Source organism: Rhineura floridana, chromosome 3 (assembly GCF_030035675.1).
Source record: "Rhineura floridana isolate rRhiFlo1 chromosome 3, rRhiFlo1.hap2, whole genome shotgun sequence".
Classification (NCBI taxonomy): Eukaryota; Metazoa; Chordata; class Lepidosauria; order Squamata; family Rhineuridae; genus Rhineura; species Rhineura floridana.
In genome coordinates this window covers 42,669,144-42,688,483 of record NC_084482.1, presented here as the reverse complement: position 1 = coordinate 42,688,483, position 19,340 = coordinate 42,669,144, and the positions used below count along the sequence as shown (strand labels likewise).

The 19,340-nt window shown below is 41.8% G+C and overlaps 1 protein-coding gene across 1 annotated transcript in view; it reads left to right on the top strand.

Annotated features, from left to right (window-relative positions):
• CACNG4 (calcium voltage-gated channel auxiliary subunit gamma 4) overlaps window positions 1-19,340 on the top strand; it is a 125,971-nt gene that overhangs the window by 85,046 nt on the left and 21,585 nt on the right. The window lies entirely within an intron of this gene.

Genomic DNA, 19,340 nt, shown 5'->3' with positions numbered 1-19,340 from the left:
CAACGGTTTAGCACGTTAACAGCCTCACCTGAGGAGGATGAAAAGGAGAAATAGAGCTGCGTGTCATCAGCGTACTGATGACAACGCAGCCCAAAACTCCTGATGACCGCACCCAGCGGCTTCATGTAGATGTTGAAAAGCATGGGGGACAGTACCGATCCCTGCGGGACTCCACAATGGAGAGTCCAGGGTATCGAGCAATGTTCCCCAAGCACTACCTTCTGGTGGCGACCCACCAAGTAGGAGCGGAGCCACTGCCAAGCAGTACCCCCAACTCCCAACTCCGTGAGTCTTCCCAGAAGGATACCATGGTCGATGGTATCAAAAGCAGGTGAGAGATCAAGGAGAATCAACAGAGTCACACTCCCCCTGTCCCTCTCCCGACAAAGGTCATCGTACAGGGTGACCAAGGCTGTTTCGGTGCCAAAACCGGGCCTAAAACCGGATTGAAATGGATCAAGATAATCAGTGTCATCCAAGAGCCCCTGGAGCTGGCCGGCAACCACCCGTTCCAGTACCTTGCCCAAGAACGGAACATTCGCCACAGGTCTATAGTTGTTCAGGTTATCTGGGTCCAAAGAGGATTTCTTCAGGAGTGGTCTCACTACCGCCTCTTTTAGGCAGTCAGGGACCACTCCCTCTCTCAAAGAGGCGTTTATTATCTCCTTGGCCCAGCTGGCAGTTCCGGTCCTGCCAGCTTTCACCAGCCAAGAGGGGCAAGGGTCCAGAACAGATGTGGTCGCCCGCACCAGTCCAAGGATCTTGTCAACATCCTCAAGCTGTACAGACTGAAACTCATCCAATAAATAAGGACAAGACCGTGTTCTGGATGCTTCGTTGGAACTCACTGTCAAAACATTGGAGTCTAAGTCCCGGCGAATGCATGCGATCTTATCCTGGAAGTGCCTCGCGAACTCATCACAGCGGGCTACAGATGAATCCATAATATCCCGAGGGCCAGAATGTAAAAGTTTGTCACTAAAGCATATGAATACTTCATCAAGCAGGGTGACTAGCCACTCTCATTTCATCCAAGTTTGATATTTCAGGATTTAAAAAATATCTAATAGACTCAAAGAAGCTGCAGTTTCTATGCAAAAGAATAATTGGACACAAACATCAAAAATGTCAACATTGAGAACATTCAATGGAAGAATATTTCAGTCTCCCAGGACTCTCTGTTGCAGACCTAATAACATAAGAAGAGCCCAGCTGGATCAGCCCAAAAGCCCTTCTAACCTATATCCTCTTTTCACAGTGACCAACCAGGTGCTTATGGGAAGCCCCAAAGCAGGATCCGAATGCAACACCACTCTCCCATCAGCAATCATGTTGTTCTACCCCAATAACACCTGTTAAATCAGGATAACAAGGCTATGAATAATGTGTTATATTATTGCTGCCTCTGTGAATTGTCTGTGTGCTTAGCTTATATACATTTATGCTTTTCATAGAATTGTCAGAGAGCGTACAGCTTTCTTTTTACAGAAAGCACTGTCCTTTTTCTCTGTATACCTAAATATACTATTTTTTTTAAAAAAACATTCCTTAATTGTTCTGAAAGTATTTTTCAGAAGGCAGGTGAAGCCACAGCAGGCACCTCCAATATTCTGAAGCAAGGATATGTTCATCCTTCGTCTGCTTGATCAAGTAGTGGAAACTATGCAGGCATAAGGCTCTGTTTAGTGCCAAAAGGTGAAACTGCAATATTTTTATTAAATTTACATCCCACCTTTCCTTTCAAAGGAGCCCAGAGTGGCAATTCATAAAGATCAATCCATTCCTGGGTCTTAGAACATACATGTGGCCTTTCCATTCAGGCAGTGAAGAGGTACAGGTCCCTTCCTATACTTACCAGGAAGATCAAGTGACAAGATTTTAGGGAAAATAGTACTTTCCTCCATCAACAAAGAGCCACTGCTTTATCAACAGTTCCCATCAAGTTATAGAAGTGTAGCAAGCACAAAGGGAAGTTAAGTCAGAGGGGAGGAAATACCAACAAAAAAGGAACATACTGCAATTACACTGCCAACCCATGTTTATTAAGAGGCTGTTTTTCTGTGATGATGCTCATGGCAACATTGGCTCAACTCTGAAGCAATGTTGCCCATGGCATAATTACAGGAAGAATAGTCTCTTGATAAACGTGGATCAGCAATTTGATTTGATCTATGCTTTTAAGTTAAAGCAGCAAGTACAAATCAGCCCAAAGCAGTTCCGTGTTTACTAAGAGAATGACTTTACTGCATAATCATGAGCCTGATTACTTGGAAACTGACCCCATTGAAGTCAATGGGACAAAAGACCGCAGCTTTAAATAATAAAATAATACTCTCATAATCAGTTGCAGGCAATGCGTTTAAATGGCCAGGATTCCCCACAAAAAACATGAAAGTGACAATCAAGAAAAGGATCGGATATCTCACTTGGTGTTTATTACTGAGAAAACTGACAATTTAGACATGCATGTGTTACTTACAATTGATGCGCAATTCATGTTTACCTGCTTAAACTGAAGTATTTATCCAGAATCAAAATTCAAAGTGTAAACTGGCTCTTCCTTGCAGGCTGGTATGCACAGGATGACAGACATATTTGTTTTTGCACTGTATCAGTGGCTATTGCTTAGTGTCAATCAAATCATTTAGTATTCATTTTTATTTGAATGCGACTCTTTTTTTGTCTTGAAGCCTATGTGGGAACAGAAAGAAGCCAGCAGCGACTGGGGATGATTACATGTTTCACCAACATAAGGTGAAAGAACATTAAAGGAGACAAGATATTCAGGAAGATGATGAATTATGTTTTGTTTTTACTGTTTTTGATTGTTGTTGTTGTTTTCATTACTGCCTTGGGATCTATTTGGCTATTGGGTAGTTTAAATAAATTATGGATTTGTGACCCAGTGCTATGCAAGTTTACGTAGAAATTGCTCCCGTTTGCTTCAGTTGGACTTTTCCCAAATAAAAATAACAGGCTTCTGGCAATTTAAAGACTAACAGATTTATTGCGGCATCAGATTTCAACCTGATGTCATAATAAATCTGTTCGTCTTGAAGATGCTACAAGCCTCTTCATTGTTTTGCTGCCACAGACTAACATGGCTACTTCTATGGAAATTATTTCCAAGAAAGCCTAGGATTTCAACCCATCGTCTATTGCTATATATGACAGTGACAATGGTGCCTTCAAGATAGCAGGAGCAACACTTGTGAAATGTGGAGTTACGAACTTAGTCCAGGCAAAGACAACAAAATAACATTAGTAACTGAGTTTTTCAGAATTCACAGCTAAAGTTTTTAAAAAAATATTTTTGGACTATAAACTGGAAGTTACTTTTAGCAGCACCACCAGCCTTAGATCCCTAAACTGAAATATGTAAGCCAGTGAGCTGTAGTGGTTAGAGTGTGAGACTAGGTCCTGAAAGACCAGGGTTCAAATTGTCACTCAGTCACAAAGGTCACCGGATGGCCTTGGGCCAGTCATCATATCTCAGCCAAGCCTACCCCACAGGGTTTTTCTGAGGATAGAATGGGGAAAACTATGTATGACACCTGGAGCTCCATGGAAGAAAAGGATATAAATATAATTAATTAAATTTAAATTTATTTACATTAAAAGGTGGAATTAACCTTACCAGGATGTCAAAGCCTGAGTAAGATAACTACTTTCTGAGAAATAACTTAGTTGGGTGCTAGTTGATGAAGCTAGCTGGTGATGCTTGGTGAGCAGACTTTTACACTTCATGCTATGGAAGCGTAGGAAACCAGTGAATAAGTATTTGCATCCAAACAATGCAAATAATACTCCTAAGCAACTTGGGTCTACTCCAATATACCTTAGAGAACACCTCTCCCCTTATTAAAATTTTGAGAGGCCTTGCTTAAATTCTGTATCTAAAGGAAATGGCTTGTGGGTGTACCTCCTCTGTTACGGCAATACATATTTGAAATTTGCTTCCAAGAGATGGTGCCTGGCCACATCACTTTGAGTCTGTCAAGACTTTCTCCACCATCATCAAAAATTTTTAGGGTGTGTGGGGAATTCCTTATACTGATTTTGGAAGATTATTTGAGTTTCTTGTCCTGCTGTTATTACTTGCTCTTACATAAGGCTTGTCATAACATTTTTTCTTTTAACTTATTCACCACTTTGAGTATTTCTGAATCAATAAATGATTTATGCATTTTAGAAATATAATGAACAGTTGCAAAGAGATAGATCATGTGCTGCCACTCAAGTGCACTCTTCACCATCTCACTGAAGTGCCATCAGCTATCCTTAAGAGGTCAGTCCTGGAAGCATTGCACTGTGTGGGGTACTTGGAGGGTGTTTAGTGAATGGGTATCCAGGTCCCCTATACTGCATGCCTGGATTACCTAGTCCACCACCATCATCCACTTTCTTCACAGATTTAAAACAGGATGTGAATGTATAGTAAATTTGTTTCTCACACTGGAAGATGGTACTAGACTGGAGGTTCCAGCAGAAGCTTGTAATGCACACTTAAAAGAATGGGCAAGCATTGTTGTTGTTGTTATGTGCCTTCAAGTCGATTATGACTTATGGCGACCCTATGAATCAGTGACCTCCAAGAGCATCTGTCATGAACCACCCTGTTCAGATCTTGTAAGTTCAGGTCTGTGGCTTCATTTATCAATCTATCTCTTGTTTGGCCTTCCTCTTTTTCTACTCCCTTCTGTTTTCCCCAGCATTATTGTCTGGCATTTCTCACTCCATATATGGTTAGAGCCTTTGTTGTAGAATCTTGAGCATTACTTTACTTGCATGGGATATTAAGGCAATAGTTTGATAATTACTGCATTAGGCACCCCAAATTATTCAGCAGCTCATATTTTAGTTCAAGTCAGAGAAACTGTTTTATTTTAACCCCTCCCAGCCCCTGATCCCCCAAACTCTCACCTTTCCCTTTAAACAACACTTATCAGCTGGTGAAGGTGCTCTAGCCACAGGGAGAGGGGAGATCTCACATTCCCCTCTTTGATACAGTGCACCAGAATGAAAAGCCCCAGTGGCCCTTGGGTAAGTAGTTTTCCCAAGGGCTGCTGCCATTGCACTCCTGAGCTTTTAGGAAATAGCTGAGCTTATTTCCAAGCCCATCTGACACAAGCTGGGAACAAACAATGAAGGAGTGGGTGTCATCCAATAAAACAGAAGGGAGGGGGGTTGCCCCAGAATGACAGAAGAAAAAAGGGGAAAACGTAGGTTGGAAATTACCAAAAGTTTATTTAGGAGCATGTATTTTTTAAAAAATTCTTGTAAAAAGCCCAACGCGTTTCGGCTAACAATATACAGCCTTCATCAGGGGCAATTACTGAATGTCTGGACACGTGCGGTGGTCTCAGCCAAAAATGCTTTCGAGAGAGTATTAGTAATCAATATCACAAATCGCTTATTATCCGATGATCGTGATATTGATTACTAATACTCTCTCGAAAGCATTTTTGGCTGAGACCACAAGCTGGGAACAACCAGCGGTCAGTACAGACAGGCAGCTGACCGCACCTCTGTGTATCCACTGCGACAAGTTACCATTCGGCGAATCATCCGTGTTCACACACAGTGAGATGGCTCACATTGGACCCAGCTAGAGGAAGGCAAGTTATGTTTGTGGGAAGGAAAACTAGTGGAGGCAAACAATACATTTCAACAGAGCAAGTAGACTGGCAGAAAAGCGTTCCTAGGGAAGGACACAAGGGCTTACGAAGAGGGAGATGTCCATATATAAAAGAGATTATTTTCCCTGTCAGCATCAGCCAATTTACAACTTTGAGAGTTGAAAACGGCAAGCAGCCATAACCTGTACAAGGAGCAAGAGATGTCTTGAAGTTGCTTTCCGTCATGCTGCAATGCAGCCAGAATGGACAAGGTCAACACGAGGTGTTAAAGATTGTTTGAAGTACAGGCATACTTTTTTAGAAAGAAAGAAAGAAAAAGAAAAAGCGGTTTCTGTCAGCGAGGCTTGGTGGCAGAAAAGGCTCACAAGGAAACATTCAACCTAAATGAGAGGAGAAAACCTTCTCAGCTTCTCCTCAAAGACATGCTAGATCAACCAATAAAAGATGAACTTGGGGTGGAATGTATCAGAATTAGACATGGATATACAAGGCAGGTCAGGCAGTTTGGGGTCAGAATTCCAACATGGAATGTATTTCTGAGAAATGGGACAAGGGAAGAGTTGACGTATGGCTAATTCTGAGCTTGTTTATACAACAGCAAATCTGGTTTAGAGTAGTATTACCAGTGTTCAGCCACACCCACCTGCCCTGTATCTGACATCTGATATGACATCGGAGGTGGAGCACCTGGCTCAGCCGAAAGGGGGTTTGCAGGCACTGCTGATCAAATGATTGGCAGCACCTGCAAAGACTTGTGCAAAGCTGGCTACAAGAGCTTGCAGAGAGCTTTTCAAGAGGATTGTAGGGTCTTGCAAGGATCCTGCCTTGCAAGAGGGTCTCACTAAGCCCTTGCAAAGCACTCTGCAAGAGCCCTGTGTCAGGTGATTGACAGGTGGGTGGCCCGCAAGAGGTGAGGGAAGATAACTATCCAGATCCAGTTCCCTATCCCCGTTCTAGCAAAATAACAGCAAGGCTCTATTGCCATGAGGGCAGATGAGAGAGTGAATGAGAGCAACTCCCTCTTTCCTCTGTGTGGTGGTGTGGAGAGGGCTGGAAAGTGGCATGAATACCTGTACCTGTTTTGGTAACCTCTATAAGCCTAAATTCAATAATTTTCCTTTCAGCAATATCATTTCATCACCCTCCCCCATTGCTCCTTCTTTTGTTAAGTGTACAAGGGAGTTTTAAAAGCCATTGGGAGGGTTAACAAGGAAGATGCTGAAAGGAATTATAACAGAAAAATCATTGTGCGTGTGCTCCCTTGTAGATTGAGGCTAAAGTCAATAATCTCATTACATGCAATGAGCCTTGACTGATTCCAACAATTTCTTGATGGGCATTCAGTAAAAGGAAAGCAGGGTACTAACATGCTACCTGGAGAATGAAGCATCCCCTGCAAACACCAAGAATAAACTTTATTGCATTTAAAAAGTTCCAAGAAAGATAATAAAGGTTTCAAAAAGACCCCGCTTTGCACATCTATTGGGATCAACCAGTGATGAATACCAAATGAAGTAGGTCACATATACATTTTTTTTAGTTCATATAATAAATCATACCCTCAATGTGAGAACTTTAAGATGAGCAAATGCTGGATGGATAAAATGATCCTTTGCCCTTTTCAGATGCAAAGAAATAGTAACACTGTGCAGGAGGACATTACCAGCTGTATTATTTATTTATTAATTTATTGCATTTGTATACCGCCCCATAGCAGAAGCTCTCTGGGCGGTTTACAACAATTAAAAACATTAACAAGAAATATACAAATTTAAAAACACATTTTTTGAAAAGCAATTTAAAAACACATGCTAAAATGCCTGGGAGAAGACTAGTGAAAGAACACAAAGGACTGTTAATACCTCATGATAACCAACAGGCACAGTGCCTTACCCAGTATCTGTTATAATATTAGAAGAGCTGTTGGGTGGATGGCCTCCACCCAGTACTTAAAGTAAATCTTCATATAGTTTTAACCCATAATATGACTCAATTAAAACAGGTATTATTGAAGATTCTGGATCCTGTGAGTTAATGGGTGTACATGTTGTATACTTAGTTGTCAGGAAGATGAAGAGCATCACTTGAAAGGCATAACTCCCTTTATTTGCAATACCGAGAGGTTATTGTGATGGATATTTAGCCAAAATGGCACCATCCACACACAAGAGGGACCACTGGAGGCTCAGGGAATTGGACATTTTAAATATATATATATATATATATATATATATATATATTTGGGGGGAATTCATAAGGGAGGGGAAATCTCAAAACAATTTAGTGAGGATTGACTGTGCTCAGTAGCTTTAGATTGCTGACTGTGGAAGGGAAAAGAGTACAGAAACCAAGTGGGAGAGGAAATAGAATGAGGTATAATGGAACAGGGCATGGCTGACTAGAACAGCAAACAGGAACACTCCACACTGCAACATTTTATTGCAGGTCCCACTTGTTAGATTAATTCTTTAGGAGTTTTGAAGTTGTTTCTGATGCACTTTTGGGGGATGTGGAACTATTTTGCTTTCACCAAAAAGAGCTATATTTGATTTTGTAAGAGTAAAATGTTTCTTGTTGTGATAACATTTAGCAGTTTTCAGCATTCATCAGTTTATGAAAATATATGCACCACTACATGAGGTCAGGGCAGTGTGGATGTATTATACCACCTCTACAGTCTAACTGCAGGAGGCAGGGAAAGAAAAAGTGCAACAGGTTTACTGTGCAAAAGGTATTTGTGTATGTGTGTGTTCATGCCCACATGAACAATATAAGCTAAACGGGTTGGAGAACCATATGCTTTTTCAAAGAGATGATGAGGTAGAAATATTGAGGATGTGTATTAGGAGTTGCCAGACACCTTAACTATGGATGTAGGATATAGTACATTTGTGTACCTGGAAAAAATACAGTGGTTTGTGACAGGAACATAGTGCATTGGCAACATTATGAAAAAGTATTACATAGAATTAGGGATGAGGGAGAAATTCAATTAGGATTGTATTTTAATGTGAATCTACCTAATTTAAGCTTCCTGAAACAATTTATGAACTGAAATGCTGCTATCCTTTGAAATTCTCATTTTTTCAAATTTTGTGATGCAGTTCTTTAACCCCAAAATGTGTGCAAAAAGGCATATATTAGTAATAATAACACACAAAAATGCATTATATTAGGGAAAATGCATAAAGAACATGTATATTAGGAAAATGCACACTAAAATGCTGATGAATTTTCATGGGGACTATTTTAAAAAATTGCAAACTGATGCTGAAATATGTTGAACTGAATGTAAGATTGCAAAAATGAGAAATAGATAAACTAGAATTGACAGATTTGTCCATTCCTATTACAACACTGTGGTAGTTGTTTAAATGATGTTATTCTTGGTTAAGGAAATAGCCACAAAAACGTAAGCACTAACAAAGATGGATCACAAAAGCTCAGATCTGATAGAAGCAGCAAAAAAGATGTCATAGGCTAAAAATGATTATATTTTTTCATTGTACAATGAGTTGAGGGGGGATTATATTCAAGCCTCTGTGTGCATATCAGAGATTTGCATAAGATCATAATAAAAGAATGCTGGACCAGGCCAGTGGCCCATCTAGTCCAGCTTCCTGGTCTCTCAGAGGCCAATCAGATGCCTCAATGGAAAGCACACAAGTAGGTCCTGAACACAACAGCATTTTCTCCTCCTGTCATTTCCAGCAACTGATATTTAGAAGTATATAGCTTCCGACTGTGGAGGCAGAGTGATGAGCCACTATCGGTTTCTACCTCAAGCAGTAAAGGCCCACAATGTTGTATCTGGTGTCTGCCAGTATATTATCTGTTGCTGCTGCTGATACCCAGTGGCAGTCTGCTTCATTATGAAAGAGAACCAGTGTGGCGCAGTGGTTAGAGTGTTGGACTACGACTTGGGAGACCAGGGTTCGAATCCCCACACAGCCATGAAGCTCACTGGGTGACCTTGGGCCAGTCACTGCCTCTCAACCTCAGAGGAAGGCAATGGTAAACCACCTCTGAATACTGCTTACCATGAAAACCCTGCTTCATTATAATTAGGCAAAAAACTTACTAGCAGATACCTTGCTTCATGCTTCAGAGAAGATGCAAAGCCCACCTGCTTGGAAATTGTATGATATATTTTTAGAAGCACTTAGAACTGCTATGCATCTTTTAATATGGATTCTCACCACCATCTTGGGGGGGATGGACCTCTTGGTACCTGTGGCACTCCAGCTGTTGCTGAACTACAACCCAAATCAACCCTGACCTTTAACTGTGCTGACTGGGCCTGATGGGAGTTAGAGTCAAACATCAGGAGGATGACAACCTCTTGGTTTATTATGTAAATAACTTTTGTTTTGAGGCATGTCACCCAATCCAGTGCATGTTATTTCCAAGACCTACTGAATTCAGTGAGACTTACATATTACACATATATGTGCATCCAGTTGCAGCCTTAAAGGCAATAAGAGTTTGGCACTCTTCATGTTTTATTGCAATATCAAAGGTGTGAATCCCTAACTGCCAGCACTGTCAATTAGAGCCCTTAGTATAAGCTGTGAAACATTAACAAGATCTGGTTCTTTGTTAGGTACATCTGTAGTACTGCTATGAATGGGCAGAAGGCAGGTTTGTGTGTGGGGGGGGTCTATTCCTCTTAGGCATATATCAGGCTCCCTTTCTGAATTAAAGCAATGCAATAAATAACTTTACATTTATTGGGCTCCCCCCCCCAGTTTCACATGGGCTTATGGTGGATCCCCAAATGTACCCTGGCTGCAGTACAGTGGCTGACAGTACAGCTGAATCATGGGCTGAGTTGTACAAGCAAAGTCTTGGGCCAATGCCACTGCAGTAAAAGTAGCATCCAGAAGTAGACAAATGGGGAGGAGCAATGCCCCAAGTGCCTTTAGTAATTCCCATCATCCAGTCCAAGTTTTCTTTGGCACTAGGGAAACGGGTCTAAGAATGTCACATAGTGGGCTGTCAGCCAACCCAAGGGAAGGTACTCCTGCTTGCACTCAGGGAGTTTGAAAGAATCCCAGCACCACAGGAAGGAGCCACAGCAGAAACACATATAGGATAGGTCTGTCGAGAGTAGGTGCTGGGGTATAGTATTGTTTTTCCACAAACAGCTCACATTACAGTGAAAATGGACTGCCTTCAAGTCGATCCCTACTTATGGCTACCCTATGAATAGGGATTTCATGGTAAGTGGTATTCAGAGGGGGTTTACCATTGCCTCCCTCTGAGGCTAGTCCTCCCCAGCTGGCTAGCTCAGCTTGCCACAGCTGCACAAGCCAGCCCCTTCCTTGTCCGCAACTGCCAGCTGGGGGGCAACTGGGCTCCTTGGGACTATGCGGCTTGCCCACAGCTGCACAGGTGGCAGGGCACGTAACCCCTGAGCCACTCCCTGTGGGGGTGATCTTTAGCTGGCCCTTGACACCCAGGAGACACGAGCAGGGATCTGAACTCACAGACTCTGGACTCCCAGCCAGGCTCTCCTCCCCACTGTGCTATACCAGCTTACACAATCAAAATTAGAAGCGGCAACTTCAAGGCTGTGCTTATTTGAAATACAGTCAAATACCAGAATTACAAGCACAACAAGAGTGGAGTCTGGTTGTGATTCCCAAATGCTTGCCATTCTTCTCACTGCGATTTCCCGCCCCCCCCCCAACCATTTCCATAATTATGTCCCCAGCATCTGCGGGCTGTGTGTACACTCTCCTCCACCTCTCTTCCTTCAGCACCTATTGATCAACCTACTAATCTCAGAGCCTAGGGGATGAGCTGACTGGGGAGTAACAAGGGAGTTTACAACACATGACTGTTCTCTGCATTTCCTGCCTTGTGAGGTTTAAGTGCAAAGGAATCCAAGCATTTTTGTACCTGCAAAAAAAGAGACCCCTTTCAGTTCACAATTAGTCTTAGCAAATTGCCACAGTGAAGATACATGCTACATTTTAAACTTAAGCTTGTACAGGATCCGGCATAGGGACAGAAAAACAAAGAAAAAAATTAATGGCCTGTATCTAACGGTTGCACGAATGGAAGGCAGCTTGCACAACCAACCTTTCTCTTCCTGTCCTCCCCCTCTGCAGCCATTGCAGCCCTGAAAAGCCTCTCCAGGAAGTTGGAGGAGGCCCTTCTGAACAGTGTGGGGTGTGTTGTATGGGGTACAGTGGAAAGGGGGAATCACTTGAGATCAGGTAGAAAAATCTTGCACAAGCAGAGCTGGCACAAGATTCCTTTGCCCAGTTTTAGGTGATTGTCCCTCTCCCACTGCAGCCCCTACAAGACAGCCCACAGTGTTCAGGAGGAGTCCCATTCCTCTGGATAGCCTTTACTAGGGGCTTCCCCTCTTTTCCAGGAGCTGCATAGTGAGAAGAGGGAAAGACAAATATGAATTCTGCAAGCTGCCTTCTGCTTGTACAGCTATTGGATTAAACCCAATGTGCTTAAATGGTTTAATCAGAGCAAGGGGCTGCATTTAGACATAATGATAAGCTATGGTTTACTGTTACATGAACAAGCCTCCGAGGCTTAGAGATGTGAAAGCCTGGAACAAAATAGTGAAAAAAACAGGCTGTGGGAGCACACATCAATGTCAAAGCATAATTTCTCGTTACATCCAAATTCAATCAGTGTAACTTTCTGGTAAATGCTACTTTTAGTAAAGCTAACCCTCAAAGACAGAACATGCGCAGCATGCAGACAGGCACTTGAGTCAGGGGTGCCAGACAGCAACTGGTTGATTCAGCTGCTTATCTCTGTGTATGTTTCCTCAAGAAAACTTCATTTCCTAACTTATGCAGTAACCACCTGCTTCAAAGCCTCAGGACCAAATCAATGTGTGTTTTACCTCCTGATGTCACCTTCCCCCCACCCCCGCTTTCCACCTCTGGCAGCTGCCTTCCCTCTGACCACAGCCCTCATTAGAGCAGCCGTGTGATGTGTCCAATTTGTGCATGGCACATTCTGTAGACAACTTGCATCAGCTGGTGCATGACTTACGTTGTAACAGCATTAAACATCTTCTGACAGAGTCTCACAAAACTGGCAGTCAATCTAGACACTTAAATTAAAGCTCATCTTAAAGAACAGCAGGAAAGGAACAGTCTGTGTCTGTGTGAGATCAGCAAGGAGGGAAGCAACCCAAAACAGATCTGCTTTGTTATGAGCTGTGAATACCCAATTGTAGCACAAGATTACTGAGGAAACATCGCGAATGAGAACTTTGAAGACTGAGTCTGTCATTCTGCATTGGACATTCAATAATACATAATGTAATATTGATTATGAATAGGCTGTATGTAACTCTCCACTAACATAGGGATATAGGAAATTGCCTTATACTGAATCAGACCATTAGTCTGTCCAACTGTAGTCTACATTGACTGATCCAAAAGAGAAGAGATGGGCTCTGGTGCTATTGAGTGCTCGATCCATTTTGGAGAATATATCTCCTTCCTCAGGAGCTAAAAATGCAAACATTCAAACAGACAAAATTAGTGTCTTGGAGACAGCACAGTGATAATTGATATGAACATAACATTTTACAGGCCACTTTTAATGTCAAAACTGAACTTTTTAAATAAACACTTTTATTTTGATTATAAGTGGTTGCACCCATAATGACATGACATCAAAATAAAATATTACTATGCCCTAGCATTTAGCTAAATAAATAATCGCCTTATTTCACCACTACATAGATACTTGAAAAATCCATACCCCCAAATGCAAACATACACTGCCCTATACTGACCTGTGGAGCTGCATATTTCCATTGTTCTGTCCAAAGTATTAAAAAATTTTTACCAAAGCCCCACACTGAACACAATTCCAAAAGCATCAAACACAATCTAACCTGCTGATATTCATCCCCAGTGTTTTGGATTCAAATAACTCAGCTGTGTGACTACACTTGTGAACTCTACTGATCCTGCTAAAACTTACAGCCAATAACGCACGTATACAGTTATCATGAATAGTAAACGAATTCTCATATGAAAGTAAGTTTTATTTTGATGTCATGTGATTATGGGTGCAACCACTTAATAAAAGTAAACTTTTTTTAAAAAAAAGATCAGTTGTAACATTACATGTGATCTGTAAAATGTTATGTTCATATCAATGACCACTGTGTTTTCTCCAAGATGTCAATTCTGTCTGTTTGAATGTTGGCATTTTTAGCTCCGGAGGAAGCTCAAAGCTCTCAAATACTGTAAATCATATACATAGCACCAGAGCCCATCTCTTCCCATTTGGACCACCACTTAATGCATCTGTCTACGCTTTCAGACAGGGAATCTTTCCCACCCTTCCTAGAACTGTCAGAGATTGAACTAGGGACCTTCTGCATACAAAGCAGATGCACTACTACTGAGCTACAGCCCTTCCCCAAAGAGCACTTACTTCCAGTTCTGAACCAGCTCCACCAAGCTACCATTACCTACCTGCTCTCTATAACATGCATGTTCGTTATTGCTACATTGCATTCCTAAAATAATCCCACCAGCATCATAAAAATGCTTCTGCATACCCTATTCCCAGAGATCGACAGGGACCAGTTGAAGAATATCCCCCTTCCTCACCCAGAGCAAAACAGGGTTGAGACTAGGACACTGTTGCTCATCTTTGCCGATTTGGCAAACATAATACACTGCTTTTATGTAGCCTCACGCTATCTGCTATTTGTGCCATAGCATCTAAAGTACAATAATGAGATCAAATGGTGAGTTTTACAGCTCTGTCCTTTACTAAAGCGAAGGTTTTTAGAATAGTACACAGAGTTCCCATAGCAGAGTTTTGAATACAGAATTTACAAAACAGGTTGGCTGAATGTATTTCATGGAGAATGTAGGCATAGATAATCCTGGTTTTCTACAGCTGAAACGGGAAGATACTGCCAGAGGATTTTTCTGGAATTAAACCTACAATATGGTTGTTCACTGCATATGTGTTGAGAATCACATCTGAAGCCCAATACAGTGGATGCATTGCATTGTATTTGAATTTATCAAGTGGGTGTAGCAGCTGTGCAAAGGGCAAATTCCATGCTAGGGGTTATTAGGAAATGAATTATGCGGTGATATGGAATTCTTTTAACCAAATAAAGCTATTAGCATGTCAGTGAACATGGACATGCAAGAAGGCACTAAATGATATTTGGAAATAATAAGATGGATAGCACCTAAAGAAATCCCGCGAGAAGCAGCAAATAAAAAAAACAAATTGCTTTTTTTTTAGGACAGAAGGGAGAAAGGCGGTCGTGAACAGCTCGATGGCCAGAAACACCAACTCAAAAGTTGTGACTTAAAGCCTCAGAATATTTTATTTATTTATTTTTATTTATTTCTGCGATTTATTTATCGCCCATCTGGCTGGAAACCAAGCCACTCTGAGAGATGTACAAAGTCATAATATATAAGTATCACAACATCAAAACAGCAATAAAACTAAAACAACAAGTAAAGGTTACTACAGTATTTTAAGTGACTGGGGCAGAAAAGCAAGACTTGTTAATGCTTTGTTGAAATGTTTTAATTTTTATTTTTGGTATACAAGCAAACAATTCACAGTTCCCCCTCTGCATATACATAAATGTCATATTCGTTTTGGAACTTTCAAGTATTGCACAGAACTTCTGCAAACAACAACAGCTCCAATGATACCATGCCTACTCTTCATCCCCAAACCTACGCCCTCACCCCTTCACTGATTGCCCCTTCTTGTCTTGCCATACCCTTTTAACACTGTGTACATGAGCTCCCAACCAAGCAGCTAACCAGGAGATAGGATAGACTAACCAGGACAGAACCAGAAGGAAGATGGAACAACAACCAAAAAGAAATGGAGAAAGGGATGTGCCCCCCCCCGAGATTTCCACCTACTCGATATGATTAGCAGACAGGTTCCTGCAGTACTCCTTTATAAATCGTGCCTTCATTTTCACATCACACAACTAGACATTTTATTTATCCATTTCATTTATTTAATTCATACACCACTTTAGATTTCAAAAAACCTCTCAGTGGTCACATATCTCACATGCTGCCCAGTATATTCCATGCTCTATTGAACTGGTGGCATGAATTGGGAGGCACTCGGTTCAATTGTTCCAGCATTGTTCCAGGAGTGCAGTTCTCCGGTCAAGGAATGTGTACAAAAACACATACACGAGGGCAAAGGGTGCATAAATATGCATATATTAGTGAAAATAACACACCAACATGCATTATATTTGGGGATATTGCTGTACAAAAATCTGTATGTTAGAGGAAATTGCATACAAAAGTCCAGATTAATTTTCATGATTTTTTATAAATATAACTGATGTGAAAATGTGGAGAGTCAAACTAAAAACTTAAAACATGAGAAACTGAGATAAACTAAAATTGACATGTTTGCCCCTCCCTCTGCATGATAGCAACCATGGGTGGGTGATCCTTTCCACCTGCACCATGTACTATAGGAAATTGCCCCTCCCAAGCTGCTCTTTGGTACAGGGGCAAGTTTCATTTGTCTTTCTGCTAGACTAGAGCCCCCTTCATGCATTCTATAGGTGACGGGGCTCCAGGAGTCAAATCTAAATGAGTCCCCACCACTGGCCCTGCTCCTGACTGACATCAAGTCCCCTGCCTGCTAGCCACACTCACTTGCAGTCTACATGTTTAGCATAGACACCTGCAAAAGGGACATGTATGCACATGTATAAACATGCCACAAGTCTGGGACCCTGAGGGATAGAGCCAGTTGGAGGATACAACATGAGGGACAGGGGTAGAAGCACCTGCTCCCCTTCTAGCATCTAGAGATCAGAGGAGGCTTAGGCTAGTGCCTCTTCCTGGACTCTCTCCCCTGTCACCAGTCAGCAAAGTCACCTCTGAAGAAACGGAAAGCTGCGTGGAAAGGAGGACCCTGTCAGTATCATCTTTCTCAGCACACAGATTTCTCCCTGCGGGGATGCAAAGTCAAAAGGTACAAGTCCAATGTACTGATGGAAATCCAATTATCCATGTATCTAATTTAATTATCTGGTCATAAACCTCAGATATCCCGATATGTTTTGAGCTGATGTGTCTTTCTTTCTTGGGGGAAAAACACAAAATTTATTCCTCAGAAGCAGAGCTTCCCTTGCCTCCGCCGCTTCCCTGCCAATGAAGAGCCATTGCCTCAAAACACTTTGGGGTTTTCTGTGAATAAATTTTGAATCTATAAGAAGATTTTCTTCAGTGCATTGGACTTGCATCTTTGGCTCTTCTTCTTTGTTGCTATTGCAAAAGTTGCTTCGTAAGTTGCTATTCCAAATGCTCAGAAACTATTGCCTGGCAAAATTTTCTCAGGAATTACTATTTGAAAGAAGCAGCAAAACAGTTTAAACTATTCTTTGGATTTTAAAAAAAGTAAAACAGACTGGGGGGAGGCCTGAGAGAACAGAGAACTGCAGAACAAAAGAACCGACTCAGCAAAAGTTTAGCTCTATTAACATGACTCTTAAGTGGGGGGTTCTTAATAGCCCAGATGTGCTTGTGCCAAATTGTCACCAAGTCACAAGCAGAAATCCTGATTCTGGTTCCTACTACAACACAACCTCAAATTTAATTGGGTGTTGATATACTGAATTGTAGATCGTGCCACATTTGAAGATAGGTTGGTTGGGTGGGTGGGGAGCAAGCAGCCTAGGAATCAAGTGAATCAGACCTTAATTCTTCCCATTTACAAACAATCCCTAATGCATCATTCTACACACACTGTTCGTGCTACTTGACTGATTATCTTTATTACATCTTGTATAGGGTACCTGAAACACCCGGCGAATAATCTCTGGCAGCTCCACAGTCACCATGTATAATTGTAACTGTGTTTTGGAAGGGTTTTCACTGTTTTTAGTATGTTTTTCTTCTTGTTGTTAAATTGTTTTGTTTATGAATGCTGCCCTGGGCTCATTCGGGAGAAAAGGTGGGATTTAAAATAAATAAATAAAATCCAAAGCTATATGCTGGCCACGTGCACCCAAGAGTCATCAAATACGATCCGAACTTCAATAGATTTCAAGTGTTCTTAAACATGTATTCGCACAATAATTCAACTTGAATAAAATATATTCATGGTGGCAACTTGCAAGACTGCCAGGGAAGCAGTTCTCACGTGGAAATAGGTAAGATTGGATTGCAACATTGGATGTTCATCCTAAGTTATACTTTCTTATGGATAAACTTGTAGATCAGGGCCAGTGACCTGCAAGCTGGGTACATCCCCTGAAGTCATGTTATATGGCCCCTGACAACCTTCCAAAATGTTGATCAAGGAGTGGTTAAAAGTATACTGACAGTTTCACTCACTGTCTGTGTCTTTTTTTAAAAAAGTTACACCAGATAGACATATTCCACACTTGAATGTTAGCTCAATGTTGGGTTTAATATGTGACGTCATAGGCATGCTAAAGGATAGGTCACCTGTGATTGTGGAGTCCTTAGAGGCAGTGCTGAATTTATGTTACACTATGACCCCACCTGTGCTTTTTGTTGAAAAATATACTTCTGGCCCGTGGACTTCAAGGAATACAGGTGCTAGTCATCTCTGCTTTACACTGCCATTGCAGAGCCTTCTGAATTGAGCTGTCCCACCTATAAAATGTGCTCCTTCCTTCACCTGAAGCTTGCTGAATTGTCTTTTCTGGGCCAGGTGAAAGGTGGTTTTTTTCCTCGACTTTTAATGAAACCTAGTCTTTTTCATTTGTTCAGGTTTCATTATTATTTTGTTGAGGCTGCTGATTTTGGTCAATCTTCTTAGACTGTTTGTTATTTCACTCCAAATGTGCTTGTTTTATTGTGTTTTACTTTTTGTAAGTAGCCTTGGAGCCTTTATGTAGAAGTATAGGGAACATGGGAGCTGCCTCATGCCATAAGACTATAGCCCTGTTGGAGTATTATTGCCTGAACCCATCTAGGGGAAGAATGGGGCCATGCAGACCGCTCCCAGTGTCCCTGTGTGCACCAGCTCCCCCTTGTCCTCCCTGTGTTGAATGGGAAGGTCTGGAAGGGGATTCTTTGTGCTTGGCTGAACATGTGAATAATAGTTCCTGCAGTTAGAAACGCTGGTAGTTCAGAATTTCTGTTTATGTGGATGTACATTCAGCTGAACACACAAAGAACACCAATTCACATCTTCTTGCTCAATGGAGGAAGGTTGTTGGTGGAGGCAGCAGCACATGCAGGGATGTTTGGGGTGAGCTTTAGTATACGTGGCCCTGCTCTTTCATACATGGGGTCAGGCAGTCGCACCTGAGCAAGGCTGATTTGTCCATCTGTCCCAGTGTGGTTTACTCTGACTGGTGTCAGCTTTCCAGAGCCTCAGGCAGAGGCATCACCCATCACCTGCTGCCCAATCCAGAAGGTTGCTAACCTGGGACCTTCTGCATATGAAGTATGTGCTCTGCCACTAAGCTATTGCTTCTCCCCCCAATGGAAAGGCAGGGTTTAAAAGTTCAAGGATTTGAGCTAAGTCTCAGGAAACAAATACCCTTGCCCTCAAGCCGAGCCCATTACTATTTCCACATGGCCCATGAAATTCTCTTACTAATTTGGGTCAATAGTGGTTTGGGGTTCTTGTTGTATCTCTGGTATGCAGGGGATAAAGTCCTGGATCATTGGCCATGCTGATGAGGCGAGGATTGAAGAT